We start from the raw sequence: 17,955 nt of genomic DNA on the forward strand, positions 1-17,955 counted from the left end.
ATATATATGAAATTTGATATTTTATAGATGAATCATTGAGATCGATGCTGAAAAATGTACTGCTGAATTAATGGTACTCAGACTTTTTATTAACCATCTGGAAAAATAAATAAATTTAGATCCTTTTTCACTTAAAACACAAAATTCAATTCCAGGGGTATTAAAGATTTAAACATGAAAGGCAAAACTGTACAATATTTAGAAGAAAATAAGAATATATTTCTTGATCTGAGGGTGGCTATAGATTTCTAAGCAAGGTGCAAATAGGTCAAACCAAGAAGAAGACTGTCAAATATGAACCCCTTTATTTCTTTTAAATTTATTTTTATTGAAGTATAGTTGATTTACAATGTTGTGTTAGTTTCAGGTGTACAGCAAAGTGATTTAATTATATATATATATATATATATATATATATATATATATATATATATATATATGTATATATATATTCTTTTTCAGATTATTTTCCCTTATGGGTTATTACAAAATATTGAGTATAGTTCCCTGTGCTATACAGTAGGTCCTTGTTGGTTATCTATTTTTATGTATAGTAGTGTGTATATGTTAATCCCAAACTCCTAATTTTTCCCTCCCCCAACTTTTGTCTTTGGTAACCATAAGTTTGTTTTCTAAGTGTGTGGGTCTGTTTCTGTTTTGTATATAAGTTCATTTCTATCATTTTTTTATTTTTAGATTCCACATATAAGAAATATCATATGATGTTAATCTTCCTCTCTCTGGTTTACTTTACTCAGTATGATAATCTCAATCTACACATTCAATGCAATCCTTATGAAATTACCAATGCCATTTTTCACAGAACTAGAACAAAATTTTGAAAGGAATGGGAAAGACTGTTTAACATGGAGAGAGAATATTTCTCACACGTAAGCTAAAAATGTCTAGCATGCAGAATATGTGAACAGGAATTAAAAACAAAACAAAACAAGACTGTGTGAGTTAGTGTTGTCTAACTGTTATAAAAAAAAATCTAATTTTGTAAGTTAACATTGCATTCTGTGACCATGCTGTAATTACTTTCTTAGTTTCAGGTTTGCTGTTTGTTGTTGTGAGAAGGAAAGAGATGAATAGGTAAAGCACAGGAAAGTTTTAGGACAGTGAAACTGTTTCATATTATACTATCATGGTGAATACATAATATTATGCATTTGCCAAAGCCCATAGAACTGTACAACACAATGTACACTATAGACTTTAATTAATAATAATGAATTAGTGTTGGTTCATCAATTGTAACGGATGTGCAACACCAGTGGAAGATGTTAATATTAGGAAACACTGCAGGAGGATGTGGAGATGGAATACGGAGGAAGCCCCTATACTTTCTATAAAATTTTTTGGTAAGATTGCCTTAAAAATAAAGTTGTTTTAGAAGTCATTGCTAGGATAAATGGAAAAATGAATTAGAGAAACTTAGCAGGATTTTTCAGAAATTGTGAAGTCCATTTTTGTTTGGTAAGAATTAGTTTGTCATATTTTCAGCCAGTCCGTTGTGTATTTTTTAATACACAAGGTTTGTTCTGATGTTCAGCACAATGAAAACAGGTAGAAATCATTCAGGCCTGTGGATTTAACAGATGAATGCCCCAGAAAGGAAATACAGGAAGAAGAATTTTGAGATGTTTGTAATAACGTAGTGAAATAATAGACCACAGTATCTAAGCCAGAAAAGGAAGAGTGGACGGAAAAGTAAAAAATTCAGTGCATTGGAAAGGGCCGTCATATTAAAGAATGGTAATAGTTGGAATAGTTGAATAAATGAGCTAACAATATTATAACCCTAAGTATAAAAAATCACGAGTCCATAATGAAATAAATATATAAATGAATGCATACATACATACATGGTAGAGAATAGACAACTCTTCCTTACAGAAAAATTTAGATAATATGCAGAGACACTTCACCCTACCAGAGATGGAGCTTAATCTTTAGCTCCTTAGGGGAGCTGAATTACTTGCTTCCATAGAATACAATATGGAAAAGGAATAAAAATAACTTACAGTACAGAAACCTGGCAACTTCTACCGTATCCAAGATGACAGTTAACTTCACCACTGTTGCCATGTGGGTGTTATATACCACCTGGTATGATGTGATGAGAACACTTCATGTGTGTAATAGTCTTTCTGTAATTCCATAAAGAATGTCTAATTATGAGAAAAATGTTAATCAAATCCAAATTCTGGGACATTCTACAAAATATCTGGCCAGTACTCTTCAAAACTGCTAAAGTCATGAAAAACAGGGAAAGACTGAGGAACTGTCACAGACCCAGGGAAACTAAGTAGACATGATGACTAAATGCAGTGTAGTAACTGGATTGGATCCTACAACATTAATGAAAAAGTGGGTGAGATATGCATAAACTCTGCAGTCTTATTAAAAATAATATGCCATGATGGCTCTCTCAGTTTTGACAAGCTACCACAAGAACATAAGATGATGACATTAGGTAAAACTGAAATGGAGTGAAGTATATATGGGAACTTCCTGTAAAATCTTACCATATTTTCATAAATCTAAAATTATCCCAAAAATGAAAAAGAATAATTTTTTAAAGTGAGTATATAGGGTAGAAGACAATTGTCTGGGTGATAGGACCTGATTTTGGAGTTCTATGTTGAGGTCATGTGAATGTATTGCTTCAGGGAAATGATCTAGTTTATTTGGTGACAAGAGGGTTAAAGAACTGAGAATCCAAAAGATTCATCTGGTGGAGTGAAATATTGCATTACAGGTGACAGAAATCTTAGGAAATGTGGGGAATGACTGACATGTTGGTTGATGATGTGTTAGTTGATGACAAGTACTAGAATAGCTTTATTCTTTTTACTAGGTCATGGAGGATGAATTGTTTGAAAGCAGAAATGGAGAACACAAAATACTTCAACCCATTGATCAGTTTTGTAATTGGCAGAAGTTTTGGAGTAGGAATTAAACTGGGGGCGGATGACCTGTCATCACTTGAGAAGGTCCCAGTGGAAGTGATGACAGTGGAGAAATGAGATAAGATAGAGAGGTAAAAGAAACCCTTGGAAAAGAGGAATAGAATTGCAGTTACCAGATTCAAAATAGCCCCCATGATTCTTGCTTGTGGATATTCATGTCTTTGGGTAATCTCTCCTCAGAATGAACAGGGCTGAGCAGCATCACCAATAAAATATTAGGAAAACTAATATGTGTGGGATCGAAGGCATGGCTTAAAAATTGTGGCTTCTGCCTTGCTCCCTCTCAGGATCACTTACTCTCAAAGAAGGCAGCTGCTATATCATGAGCCCTGGGAGAGGTCCATGTAGGGAAGACTGATGCCTCATTCCAAAGACAACACCAACCCCATGAACAAACCACCCAGTTAAGCCCAGTGACTGCAGCCCCAGCCAACATCCCAACTGCAATCTGGTGAGTACACCCAGGTAAGCTGTGTTCACAGAAATGAGTCTTGTTTTCTTAAGTCACTAAGATGTGATGATGTGCTATGTAGCATTAGAGACAAGTACAAAGGGCAGGGGAGCATGCTTATTATGGACCCACGGGGCACAGCTGAAGGATTCAAGAGCCAGGTAGTTTGTGAGTCCAGTTTCTTATACACAAAGTAAGGTGATTGTTTCAGAAACTTGAAATATTCCTTTCAGTTCTAACATTGTGTGATTCAGTTCCCTTTAATTGAGTGTGAAATGCACTCAGCTCTGGTATTTACTGTGACTGAAAGCTGCCCATTGATGCTGCTGGGTTGATGTTATGATTGATGATGAAGTCGTCTTTGATTTAAGCTTCTGGAGTTAACAAAACTCGTAAAATGAAATGTTTTCATTTTTTTTCCTTTTATTTGTGCCTTATTGTAATTTAAATCAGCTCTCATCCTGCACTGCAGGAACATTGTTTTATTGTATTTTTTATGGGGACTAAAGCTTCATTTCATTGTACTGATCAGTGATAAGACCTACAAGTGTTCTGAATATGTAATTTCCAGGCAGAGCACAGATGATGCTCAGTGAGTGTAGAGAGATTAGGCCAGAAAGACTTTCAGATCTAAATGATCAGGGAAAATGTAAAAGGAAGTGTTTATTTGTGTTCTGCCTTATTTTAATGCTAATAGCAAATATAACCACAAGATTGTTAGGGTCTTGACAAATCCTTTTCTCCATTTATCTTTCCTTCCTCCAAAAAACTGGTGAAGATCTAACTTGTATAAAAAGTACTTTAAGTGGAAACTTGATTCAAGTTTAAGAATGAACACTGCAACAACAAGATAACACAAGTTAGAATATAATTGACAATTTCTATTTAATATGTGACTAGGAAATGTTACAAAATAGTCATAAAGTGTTCTTCATAAGAAGCTTTACAAATTAGTTGTTCATGAAATGCTTTCACTGGCATTATTATTTTCAACATCATAACACAGCAGCCTTAGAAGCAAATTCACTATTTTCAAGTATCTGAGGTATGGAGAATGGAAGAAGTGTTACTGAACGCAGGTTTGGCTTCCTGCTGCTCAAAAGCCAATACTTGAGAGGCAAATGTTAGTAGAAAGGAAAGTTGCTTTAATCAGGAAACAGGCAATGTAGGGAGATGGTGGACTCATGTCCCCAAAAAACAACTCCAAAGATTCTGCTCAGCCATGGGAATTTTTAAAGGGAAAAGGGGAAAGAACCTCAGTGAATCATCAAGGCAAGAGGTTAAGCTCTGAGTCATTTTCCATTCCATGCAGGCTGGCTGACTCCTCAATCTCTCTTCAGATGTTATCTCATCTGACAAGTCTTCCTGCAGGGTTGCTAAGGGGACTGCTGAGGATGGAGAGCTAGTCATTCTTTAACTACTTAATTCTTCATTCTTACTTCTTTTAATCTAGGAAAAGAATCAACAGGTTAGGTAAGGCATGGTGTGCATTCAGTAGAGCATAAGTCAGGAGTTAGGTTAAAAGTTGCCTAGTGGGCTTCCCTGGTGGTGCAGTGGTTGAGAGTCCGCCTGCCGATGCAGGGGACACGGGTTCGTGCCCCGGTCCGGGAAGATCCCACGTGCCGTGGAGCGGCTGGGCCTGTGAGCCATGGCCGCTGAGCCTGCGCGTCCGGAGCCTGTGCTCTGCAATGAGAGAGGCCACAACAGTGAGAGAGGCCCGCGTAACGCAAAAAAAAAAAAAAAAAAAGTTGCCTAGTGATCTCATTCCTATAATTAGTTTCTTTTAAGGTTAGAGGGGAACAGAAATGGGCAAACAGGAAAGGGGCAAAAGAGCTGCTTTCAGAAGTAGAGACTTTTTCAAATTTGAAGATATAAAAATCCACCTCTAAATGCAGTATTTGTGTATCCATCCACAGGCATTTCTGCACCTAAAATGTGACAGCTATTGTGCAAACCACTGGGAATACAAAGCCAGAGAGTTTATGTCCTTTCTCCTCCAAAAATGTCAAGGAGGTTGATCGAAAATGCACTGATAGAATTCAAAATCCTGTGAGAGACATTTGCAAAAAAAGCCCATAAAAGCACTTAAGAAATCTCTAAATCAGAAGACTTCAGTAGTGGGGAGTGGTTGAGCTGAGTTGTAAAGCCTGTGTGGGAGTTATATAAACACAAAAGCAACTTAGGGCAAAAGGATGGCCATAGACATCTTGTCTGGGGACCCATGTGCAAAGGCACAGATGTCTAAATATCATAACATGCTCACCAATTTATAAACAGACCAGGACAGTAGAAGAAAGCATTGTGGTAAGAGTAGCGTAGGACTGAAGCCATCCAAGAGGGTAGGTGCCAGTTCATGAAAAGGTTTATGAGCCAAACTATGGATTTGGAATTTTACCCTGGAAGCTACAGGCAACCAGTGAAGCATTTAAAAGTGGAGAGTTACCTAATCAGGTTTATAAAGACACTTTGGAAACAATACAGAGGGTGGATTTAATACAGAGGGAATCCATGGCTCGCATCTTGTATTTCCCCAAGTCCTCAACTTACAGCCATATTCTTTTACAGCCACTTTCCACCCTATGAGTTTATGTCAAATGTTTAATGATATTTTAATTTCCATCTTACAGGAGAACCCAAGAAACAAAATGGAGACAATCAGAAGCAATTTATATGTAGTTGCTATATTCTTGTTGATTTTTAAACATTTTTTGTTTATTTTTATTTGATTCTTCTTAGTGACCATAAAATCTTCCTTAGAACTCCTAGCTACTCAATAGAATTGAACTGGGAGGTGCTTGTCAATGTTACCTAGGAACTCTTTAATATTTCTGTAATAAATATACAAAGCAGTAACTGCAAAGCTACTTTTGTCAGTCCCTGCAAATGTGTATAAGAAGTCCACTTACCTATTATTAAGTGGTGTTACTTAACAATAATACTTGGTTCTTCATTATTCAGTAAGGATAGCTATCATGTAAGAATTTGAAAGGGAAGTCTAATTTAGAAGAAAGAATAAGCAAGACTGCTTAGTGTTTGATTGTTCAGGCCAAGGAGATGGGGCAGGGAAAGCAGCAAGCAAGGAGAGAACAAAGGCTCAAAAAAGTCTCTACCCGTATTCCCATGCTCTGCAGTGGTAGGAGCAGGGTTGAAGGAGGGGAAATGTTGGTTTAGAATGTGAAATGATATAGTTTTAGATAAAATGTATTTGAGTTTGGGGGATATACCTGGCATGAATGTTAAAAGTCTTGCTGCAAATGTGTCGATTTTAGGCTTAAAGACACTTGTAGACATCATTTCCCATAAAAGAAAGGAATAGGCAAAGGGGGAAGAAAGAGTGCAGAAAGAAGTAACAAATGAAGAAATGATAACGTCTTGCTGAAAAACAAATTTAGATGCTCTTTTAACTAGCCACTTATAAAATGATTCTACTGCTTGCCATACTACCTTCTCTGAGGACGCCTTCTACAAAAATAAATAAATAATAATAATAGTAGTATCTGTATAATTAGTCTGCTGGGCCACCGTAACAAAATGTTACAGATTTGGTGGCTTAAACAACAGAAATATTCTCTCAGAATCTCACAGTTTTGGAAGTTGGAAGTCCAAGATCAATGTGTCCATGGGGTTGGTTTCTCCTGAAGCCTCTCTCCTTGGCTTACGGATGATCACCCTCTCACCATGTCCTCATGTGGGCTTTCCTCTGTAACTGCATCCCTGATGTCTCTTCCTCTTCTTATAAGGACACCAGTCCTATTGTATTAGGGTCCACGCGTATGATTCCATTTAAGCTTAATACCTCCAAATTTAACCCCATAGGGGGTTGGGGGTTCAACCTATGAATTTGGTGACAGACACAACGTAGTCAGAGAATGATTCCCTGAACCATAGTTGTTCAGCACCCCAAGCTCCTGACCAGATAAAGATGATGAATTCAGAATTGGACACATGACTTGGAGAGGGTCAATTCCTCTATAAACCAAAATGTTTCTGTCAAAATTTTCCACTGAGACACAGAAGATAGGTACGCAGTTGTAAATACTGTCTGAGTAAGTAAGTTTGAATTCGTGGGCTGGGGCTCTTGTGATTTGGAGACTTTTGGGACCATATATGTTGATGAGTGTAATTGAGAATGGTTCACATAAACAGAGAGAACCCAGCTGAAGGAGCAGCTGTATTACTTCCCAGTCACTCTCCAGATCCCAGATCTAAGCTTTCTCTGGGTAACTTCAAATGTACCCAGTACTTTAAAATATTTCCTTCTTTTGCTTAAAGTCACTCCTGGGTGTTAGTCTGTGTCATCCAACTTAAATTTGATTAAGAAACCAAGGAAAAGAGAGAGGAGGAGAGGGAATACAGTCTTCAGGTGAAAGTACAAGCAGACTTTACACTTTCTCTTAACCTCAGGGGAAGAAACACAGTTCTGAATAAAACACAAGCTTAGGTTTCCATCAGACACTGGGCATTTTGACAGATTATTGAAAATAACTTATCTAACTATAACCTGTCTTAATGACTACACTGTCTGATTTTACGGGGAATAGAGAATAAGAAGGCAAAATAGACTAAAACTATTCACTTCTAATATTCTTCTACTATTATTAATAGAAGCAAGATTTTGGGAAAAATAAACCCAACCTTCTACCTGTTCTCCAATCGTAGTGTGAACTTCAGATGAGCAAGTGAAGCCAACAAACAACAAAAAAAGTCAGCTCCATAAGGTAATGAGAAGTAGCAACCAATCAACCAAACAAAAAGAAGGGTTCTTTAGAGTCTGTCCTTCCTTAGGGAAAAGAGATGTTGGACATGTCTCACTAAATGGATTTAATCAGATATACTCCCACATTTCTGATGGTGGCGATCTTTGAGAAGAACCATGTAGAATAGGAGGAAGCAAGTGCAGTGCTTAGGCTTTGAAATGAGAGGACTTTGCTCTCTGTCACCATATACGCTCTTTACATCCTTCATGCTCAATAAAAAACTCTATCAGATAAGGACAACCCGTGTTGCTTCTTTACCAAAACTGGAATACTGTGAATGCATTCCCTCTAAATGGTGGATATCATGGTGATTATTATGTCATCCCTGTTATTTTGATTGGGAATCCCCACCAGATCCTGGGATACCCCAGCAAATCCTGGTCTACACTGTGGTGTCTGCATCCTGACATCCTGCTCATTTAGCCGTGGGTACCGACCTAGACCTAGCTATGCTCAGAAAAGCCCTCTCTCCTAGCATAGGTTGGGAGGGCTCCATGCCTGACACATCTGGGGTCCAGGGATAGGTTCATGTTTCTGGGTTTCCTGAATTTGAACCCAGATGGAGAACTCTAAACTGGCTGGAGTTGAGCCGGGGGTGGGAGGCACAGTGAAGCCGGTGCCTACCTAGGCTGATTCCAGTAGTACTGAAAGCCTCAACCAGGTTAAAATGTTCATTGAAATTAGCAAAACGATACCATTAGTAAAACCCAGTTTTATGGGGTGCAGCAGAGGACTACAATAGATTCAGTAATTTGGGGGCCTGGAGTATAAGGGAGGCAGGGAGAGAAGTAAGCAAGGTCAGATAACTGAAGTCTGTAGACAATGTGAATTCTCTCTGGCTTTGCTCTATAATCCTCAGTATTTGGTGTTTTCTTCCCTCATTTGATAAGCAAGCTGTTTGAGCCAGGACAGGGTTCCTGCGCAAAATAACATATTTTTCCAAAGCTTAATATAGTCACTATTTTTGGTTTTGAAATCAAGACACAGATAATGAGAAATACTTGGAGAAGTCAAAGCAAGGTTTGCAGTATCTGTTGAGAAAAAGCATTTGATTAATTTTAAAATATTGTAATGTTTTAAATGTATAGCCCTTTTTTTTTTTTTTTTTTTTGTATAGCCCTTTTACATCTATGTGACAAGCAGTCTGCAGTAATGGTTCATGTATCTCAGATGCGTCCCAGAGCTGGGGAAAGATCCTACAGAGCATTACAAGGTGACAAGCATTAACTGTCAAGGAGTTAATTCTCCCCAGATAAAAGCAAGGCTGGTTGCCTAGAATGCATTATTTTTCCCCACGTTTTTATGGTCGTTCAGATATTGATCAGAGTTGTAATGAGACCATAACACTGGCTGAACAATGCTTTATTTTTTCTCCCAAAGTTGTGTTCTATGTGCTCTTACGCCATATGACCTCTTGTGTCACATTGTGGAAATATAAATGTGGTCTAGCGGGGCCAACAGCAAAAGTCAACGTTTATTTCTTGCTGGCTGAGTTAATTATTCTTTGTGGCTCTTGAGGAAGGAATAAGCAGGGCAGCATGAAATGCCAGCATAGACAGTGCTCCAGTGAGAGCTCTAATTGGCTGCATTAAAAAGAAAATGTTAACCATTGGGGCAGTTTGTACTGTTTCTGTGTTCACTACTTATGTTCAATTTTAATTTCAAAAATATCTAATATTTCTAAGAAATACAAGAAAGCTATTGTATTTCTAAGTTGTGTATCACTTTTTCAATAAGTCATTTGAAAAGTTAAGTACTTCAAATGAAAATAATGAGACTTGCTTCTTTTATGAAAGTTACAAAAGGTATTGCAATATTGACCATCATAGAGTATCCTGCCTAGCATGTTATTTTTAACTGTCTTAGTAATGGAATGTAAAGAGAAATGTCATTTTATTAATTAAATAAGAAACCAGAGTAATTCACTTGCTATAATCAGGTTTTAATGTACTAATTGCACATTTTACTTTTAGTATAAGGTGATATTTTTCATATGTAGATGGATAGTTCCCATTAACATTAGTATCATTAATAATTATAATTGCTATAGATTAGAATAACAAAATATCTTTGGCAACAATAAATACTGTACTAGTCGGTATGACTATTTCATTTTGCATGATTAATGATCTTGGCTTTTGGTTCATAACAAAATTGTATTATTTTGTATTTCTGCAGCATTCTTCTAACATAACATACTTCTCTTTTCTTCTACCTACAAGAATAGTGTGCAAATATAAACATCCCAGTTTTATAATGTTAAAATCATTAGCTATTTCTTTAGAAAATTATGCATTCTTTTGTTTTTTATTTATTTATTTATTTTTAACATCTTTATTGGAGTATAATTGCTTTACAATGGTGTGTTAGTTTCTGCTTTATAACAAGTTGAATCAGCTATACATATATATATATATATATATATATATATATATATATATATATATATATATATAATCTCCCCGTATCTCCTCCCTCTTGTGTGCATTCTTTTAAATAATTGATAGTGGAAAAGTAGCACTTTTTACATATTTTTAAACCATATCAAATAATTTAAATTTTGGGGGGTGTTGACAGTTGATTTTATAATTCTTCAACTGATATCTAAGTAACTATTTGTTCCATTTAACCTTGCCCTTAATGTGTAGAATTCACTAAACTGTAAACTAAAAATATTCTTTAAGTTAGAGATGCTAATATTTGTTCTAGAAAGCTTATAACTAGGGCTTCCCTGGTGGCTCAGTGGTTGAGAGTCCACCTGCCAATGCAGCAGACACGGGTTCGTGCCCCGGTCCGGGAAGCTCCCACATGCCACGGAGCGGCTAGGCCCGTGAGCCATGGCCACTGAGCCTGCGCGTCCAGAGCCTGTGCTCCGCAATGGGAGAGGCTACAACAGTGAGAGGCCCGCGTACCACACACACAAAAAAAAGCTTATAACTAAAATGCTAGTTATTTTGTATCAAGTATTTAGGCCTTGTGTCATACATTTTTGGATTAGATATATTCCTGGCACAGTATATATATATATATATATATATATATATATATATATATATATATATATATATATAATTTTTTTTTTCTTTTTTTGGCTGTGTTGGGTCTTCGTTTCTGTGCGAGGGCTTTCTCTAGTTGTGGCAGGTGGGGGCCACTCTTCATCGCGGTGCATGAGCCTTTCACTATTGTGGCCTCTCTTGTTGTGGAGCACAGGCTCCAGACGCTCAGGCTCAGTAGTTGTGGCTCATGGGTCTAGTTGCTCTGCGGCATGTGGGATCTTCCCAGACCAGGCCTCGAATCCATGTCCCCCGCATTGGCAAGCAGATTCTCAACCACTGCACCACCGGGGAAGCCCCTGGCAAAGTTTTATAGCCATATTAAAAAAAAAACAAAACTATTTCTTTATCAGTGCTGCTACTCTCTGTATATATATATATATCTGTTAGTGAATTCAACTAATCTTTTACAAATGTTAAAGAGGGAATAAATTATTAAGAAAGCAAAAGTAAAATTTCCAAATTCATGTCCAGAGATATTGGCAGCAAAATTAAAAGATTACATAGCTGTCTACAAATGGATGAGGCTATTTGAGTGAAAGAAAAATAATTAAAGGTAGCAATTAGAACTAAAAGCCATCAGCATCTTATAGTTTTGATGCCTTTATAAGACATTGATGAAAGAAATTAAAGATGATACAAACAGATGGAAAGATATACCATGTTCTTAGATTGGAAGAATCAACATTGTGAAAATCACTATACTACCCAAAGCAATCTACAGATTCAATGCAATCCCTATCAAACCACCAATGGCATTTTTCACAGAACTAGAACAAAATATTTCACAATTTGTATGGAAACACAAAAGACCCCGAACCCCCAAAGCAATCTTGAGAAAGAGAAACGGAGCTAGAGGAATCAGGCTCCCTGACTTCAGACTATACTACAAAGCTACAGTAATCAAGATAGTATTGTACTGGCACAAAAACAGAAAAATAGATCAACGGGACAGGATAGAAAGCCCAGACATAAACCCACACACATATGGTCACCCACCTTATTTGTGATAAAGGAGGCAAGAATATACAATGGAGCAAAGAAAGCCTCTTCAATAAGTGGTGCTGGGAAAACTGGACAGCTACATGTAAAAGAATGAAATTAGAAAACTCCCTAACACCATATACAAAAATAAACTCAGAATGGATTAAAGAGGTAAATGTAAGGTCTGACATTATAAAACTGTTAGAGGAAAACATAGGCAGAACACTCTATGACATAAGTCACAGCAAGATCCTTTTGAAACCACCTCCTAGAGAAATGGAAATAAAATAAAACATAAACAAATGGGACCTAATGAAACTTCAAATCTTTTGCACAGCAAAGGAATCCATAAACAAGATGAAAAGACAACACTCAGAATGAGAGAAAATATTTGCAAACAAAGCAACTGACAAAGGATTGATCTTCAAAATATACAAGCAGCACATGCAGCTCAATACCAAAATAACAAACAACCCAATCCAAAAATGGGCAGAAGACCTAAACAGACATTTCTCCAAAGAAGATATACAGATTGCCAACAAACACATGAAAGGATACTCAACGTCACTAATCATTAGAGAAGGTGCAAATCAAAACTACAATGAGGTATCACCTCACAACTGTCAGAATGGGCATTATCAAAAAACCTACAAACAATAAATTCTGGAAAGGGTGTGGAGAAAAGGGACCCCTCTTGCACTGTTGGTAGGAATGTAAATTGATACAACCACTATGGAGAACAGTTTGGAGCTTCCCCAAAACACTAAAAGTATAACTACCATATGACCCAGCAATCCCACTACTGTGCATATACCCTGAGAAAACCGTAAATCAAAAAGAGTCATCTACCACAATGTTCACTGAAGCTCTATTTACAATAGCCAGGACATGGAAGCAACCTAAGCGTCCATTGACAGATGAATGGATAAAGAAGATGTGGCACATATATATACAATGGAATATTACTCAGCCATAAAAAGAAACGAAATTGAGTTATTTGTAGTCAGGTGGATGGACATAGAGACTGTCATACAGAGTGAAGTAAATCAGAAAGAGAAAAACAGATACCGTATGCTAACACATATATATGGAATCTAAAATTAAAAAAAAAATAGTCATGAAGAACCTAGGGGCAAGACAGGAATAAAGACACAGATGTAGAGAATAGACTTGAGGACATGTGGAGGGGGAAGGGTAAGCTGAGACGAAGTGAGAGAGTGGCGTGGACTTATATATACTACCAAATGTAAAATAGATAGCTAGTGGGAAGCAGCCACATAGCACAGGGAGATCAGTTCATTGCTTTGTGACCACCTAGAGGGCTGGAATAGGGAGGGTTGTAGGGAGACACAGGAGGGAGGGGATATGGAGATATATGTATATGTATAGCTGATTCACTTTGTTATACAGCAGAAACTAACACAACATTTCAAAGCAATTATACTCCCATAAAAATGTTAAAAAAAAAAGAAGTAAAAGGCAGATGTCTAATGGTGTATAATTCATGGAAAAATGTTATAAGAGAGAACCACATTAGTTACATCAAGAATATGGTTGGAGATTTCTGGATACTGGCATAATGGCAGTCTATAAATATTAACTGAAATTCATTGACTGAAGTTGTTGAGGATTAGAGAGTCTTTATGGAAGGAAATAAAAGAGATTTCATTTGAGGCATTGATGGAGAGTGGCAGATATGGGATGAGTGATGGAATGTTTTGAATGACATCCTTGGCTAGAAATTTAAATAATCCCCTTTAATTCTTCCCAGTACCAGGCACTTAAAGGGGAAGACTTCTCCTTGTTGTTATCGTTGGGGGGAAAAACATAAAAATTGTAAACAGTATTGATGTTTTCTCACCTCATTTACCAGGTAGAAGGTAGAGGCCTATTATAATCTGGGCATTCCTTTTGAAGATTAATATGAGTAGTGAAATCATGTGCTGTTAATGCCCATCTTGGAGTATAAATTGGCTGTTTCTGAGTCCTAAGATTTATTGTCTGGCTTATTCTTAAGGAGACAGTGAGAAGTGAGTTGAGTATCAAATATGATAATCCTAAAATTCAAACATATCCTTTACCTACCTTCCACCCACCCCCAGATGGTGATCATGAGAACAAAGCTAACCTCTGATAAGCATTTCTACCCCATGGATATTCACAATGACTTTGGGTTGCACAAATGATATGGTACAAAGTCATAGCAAGTAGATAGAAAAGAGAGTTCATATTCGGTTGATTCAACCACATTATGTTATTTCTCTGGAAAAAATAGAGAGTATAATCTTATCTCTGAAATATGACACAACTTTAAAGTACATTTTGTTTATGTTTTGCACAACTATCATTAATAACTCCTGCACATTATTTTTTCCCCAATTCAGAGAAAATGTAGCAATATTCTTTTTTTTTTTTTTTTTTTCAGTATACAGGCCTGTCACTGTTGTGGCCTCTCCCGTTGCGGAGCACAGACTCCGGACGCGCAGGCTCAGCGGCCATGGCTCACGGGCCCAGCTGCTCTGCGGCATGTGGGATCTTCCCGGACCGGGGCACAAACCCATGCCCCCTGCATCGGCAGGCGGACTCTCAACCACTGTGCCACCAGGGAAGCTCAAGAAAATGTAACAATATTCTTTAGGGAAAATCCCTAATACAAATGTGAAATTCACTTATCTTTCTCATGTAAACTAATGCTAGATCACATTTTAGTCAATTTCTTCATGAAATTGATTGGCTTCTAGATCCTGGAAAGATATGAAAACTAAGGCTCTATTAGCTTTTTCCTTATGCTGAAAATGTTTTCTCTGTCAAATGCCTCTGTTAGGTCACTTTACAAACACATTTTTGAAGGATCTTGCTGACTTTCTGGATAGAAAGAATGCTAGTGAAGTTTCTAGTCCTTTTAGAAGATTCTGACCAAATATTTTCTAAAAAGTTTCAATCACTTCAAGTTGAACATAAATTTCCGTTGAATTACCAGCTGTCATTTGGTTCTTTTGTGGCACAGGGAAAAAACAAGAGGTTAAAACATATGAGGAAAAATTGATGGAGTTTAGGAAAGAAAGCGATGACATAGTGAATGGTAAATTGGTGACACTGAATACGGAATATTAAAAATAAAAGTGAAAAAGTATTTAGATTTAAAAATGCAGGACATTTTCCATGAAAAAAAAAAAAACACAATTTACTTATCAAAAGGTGATGCATATCCTGGTTAGGAACTAGAATTTGAAGATAAATTTTTATTCAAACATAAAAAAAGAAACTACATTCTCTTATAAGGGGAAAAATCAGACTGGTGGTAGATTAAACACAACTGATGCTTAATGATTTACAAACTAGTGAATGGTCAGTAAAATTCTAAGAAGGAAGTTCACCACAATTTTTTAAAAATGGATCCAAAATCAAATACCTAAGATATCAGCAGATATCTTGAAATACACTTTTTTTTTTATAACCTCCAAGAGAGAAATAAGAAAAAAAAAAAAAAAAAAAAGGAGTGGGTAGCTAGTGAAACTAGTACCAGGAAAGAAAAAGATTACATCATTGAAAATTCAATACATCAAAATATATTAAAAGTATATTATGAATGAATTTACACAAATTATTTGACCACTTGGATGAAATTAAGCAATTTGTTCAAAAATGTGACCTACCACAGATGAGAAAAAAAAATTAAACATTTGGACTTTGATGTCTTCTTAAAGAGAAAAGCGATTGATTAATGAATTCTTCAAAAAATTTATGGAGACAATTTACATCAATTTTACACAAACATTTCTAGAGAATGGAGAAAGAAGAACATTTTTAACTCTTTGAATGAAGCCAACATATATCAGATACCAAAATCTGATGAGGATGTTACAATAAATGAACAAGCATGCAAAATAGATGAACATAGATACAAAAATGCCTCAATAAAATAGTCTTAAAATAAATCCAGCAATATATAAAAAGGATAATACATCAGAACCAAGGGAGGTTATTCCAGAAATTCAAAGTTTGTTTAATATTCTAAAATCAATAAACATAATTTACCTTGCTAACAAAAAGGAGGAAAAACTCCTTAGGAGAATCCCAATAGATGAAGAAATGTATTGTCTTTAAAATTCAGCATCTTTGAGTGATAAATAAACAAAAAAACAAACAAAAACCTCCTAGTAGGCCAGCCATAGAAAGGAGTTATCCAAATCCGATAAAAGGCATCTATTACAAACCTACTACTCATATCAAATTCAAAGTTTCCCTTGAAAATAAAGAGATAAGTCTAACATTGCACCCATTTCAAAAATTATTCTGCTCAAAAAAAAAATATATATATATTCTGCTCTCAGCAAACCAGGAATAGATGAGAACTTCTGGAGATGATACAATTTTTTTTTTTTTTTTTTTTTTACCAAAACCCTACAGCTAATGTCGTATATAATTGTGAGAAACTAGAAGTTTTTCTGCTAAAATCAGGAAAAGGCAAGTGTGTCCCCTCTCATCCCTCCTTTTAATAATAATCTTACAGGAAGCCCAAGCTGATACAATAAGACAAGAAAAGGAAATTAAAAGTATACTGATTGGGAATGATGAAACAGCAGTCTTTGTTCATAGATGATTGATTGTCTATGTAGAAAATCCCAAAGAATCAGAAAACAAACAAACAAACAACGAAAAGAAAACACCTAATAAGTGATTTCAGCAAGATTGCAGGATACAAGGTTAATATACAAAAGTCAGTAACTTTCATATATACCAGCAATTCAGCAATGAACAAAAGGAATTTAAAATAAAAATCACAATATCATTTACATTAGCACTCTCAATATAAAATAATTTGTTATAAATATATCAAAATATACATGAGATCTGTATGAGGAAAATTATAAAAACTCTCGTGAATGAATTTAAAAAACTAAGTAAGTAGAGAGATATTCCTCATTCATGGATAGAAAGACTCAATATTGTCAAGATGTCAGTTCTTCTCAACTTGATCCGTAGATTCAATGCAATCCCAGTCAAAATCCCAGCAAGTTCCTTTATGGACATTAAAACAAAACAAAACAAAACTGATTCTAATGTTTATAGGAGAAGCAAAAGACCCAGAATAGCCAACAACATATTGAAAAAAAAGTCAGAGGACTGACATTACTCAACTACAAAACATCATAAAGCTATAAAAACAGACTGTTATTGGTGAAAGAATATACAAATAGAACAGTGGAACAAAACAGAGAGCCCAGAAATAGATCCCCATAAATATAGTGAAATGAAATTTAAGAAAGGAGCAAAGGTAATGCAATAGAAAAAATATAGTCTTTTCAACAAATTGTGCTAGAACAACTGGACATCCACATGCAAAAACTCAATCAGTCTAGGCACAGACCTTACAGCCTTCACAAAAATTATCTCAAAAAGGATCACAGACCTAAATGAAAAGTGCAAAACTATAAAATTCCTAGAAAGTAACAAAGAAGAAAATCTAAATGACCTTAAGTTTGGCAATGACTTTTTAGATTCAAGACCAAAGGCACAGTTCCTGAAAGAAATAATTAATAAGCTTGACTTCATTAAAATGAAGAACTTCTGTTTTGCAAAAATACTTTCAAGAGAATGAGAAGGAAAGGAATAGACTGGAGAAATACTTGGAAAAGACATATCTGATAAAGGACTACTCGCAAAAGTATAGAAAGATCTCTTAGAACACAACTATGAGAAAAATGAAACTAATTAAAAGAAAAAAATATCTG

The sequence above is a fragment of the Delphinus delphis genome, chromosome 9, assembly GCF_949987515.2.
Source record: "Delphinus delphis chromosome 9, mDelDel1.2, whole genome shotgun sequence".
Taxonomy (NCBI): domain Eukaryota; kingdom Metazoa; phylum Chordata; class Mammalia; order Artiodactyla; family Delphinidae; genus Delphinus; species Delphinus delphis.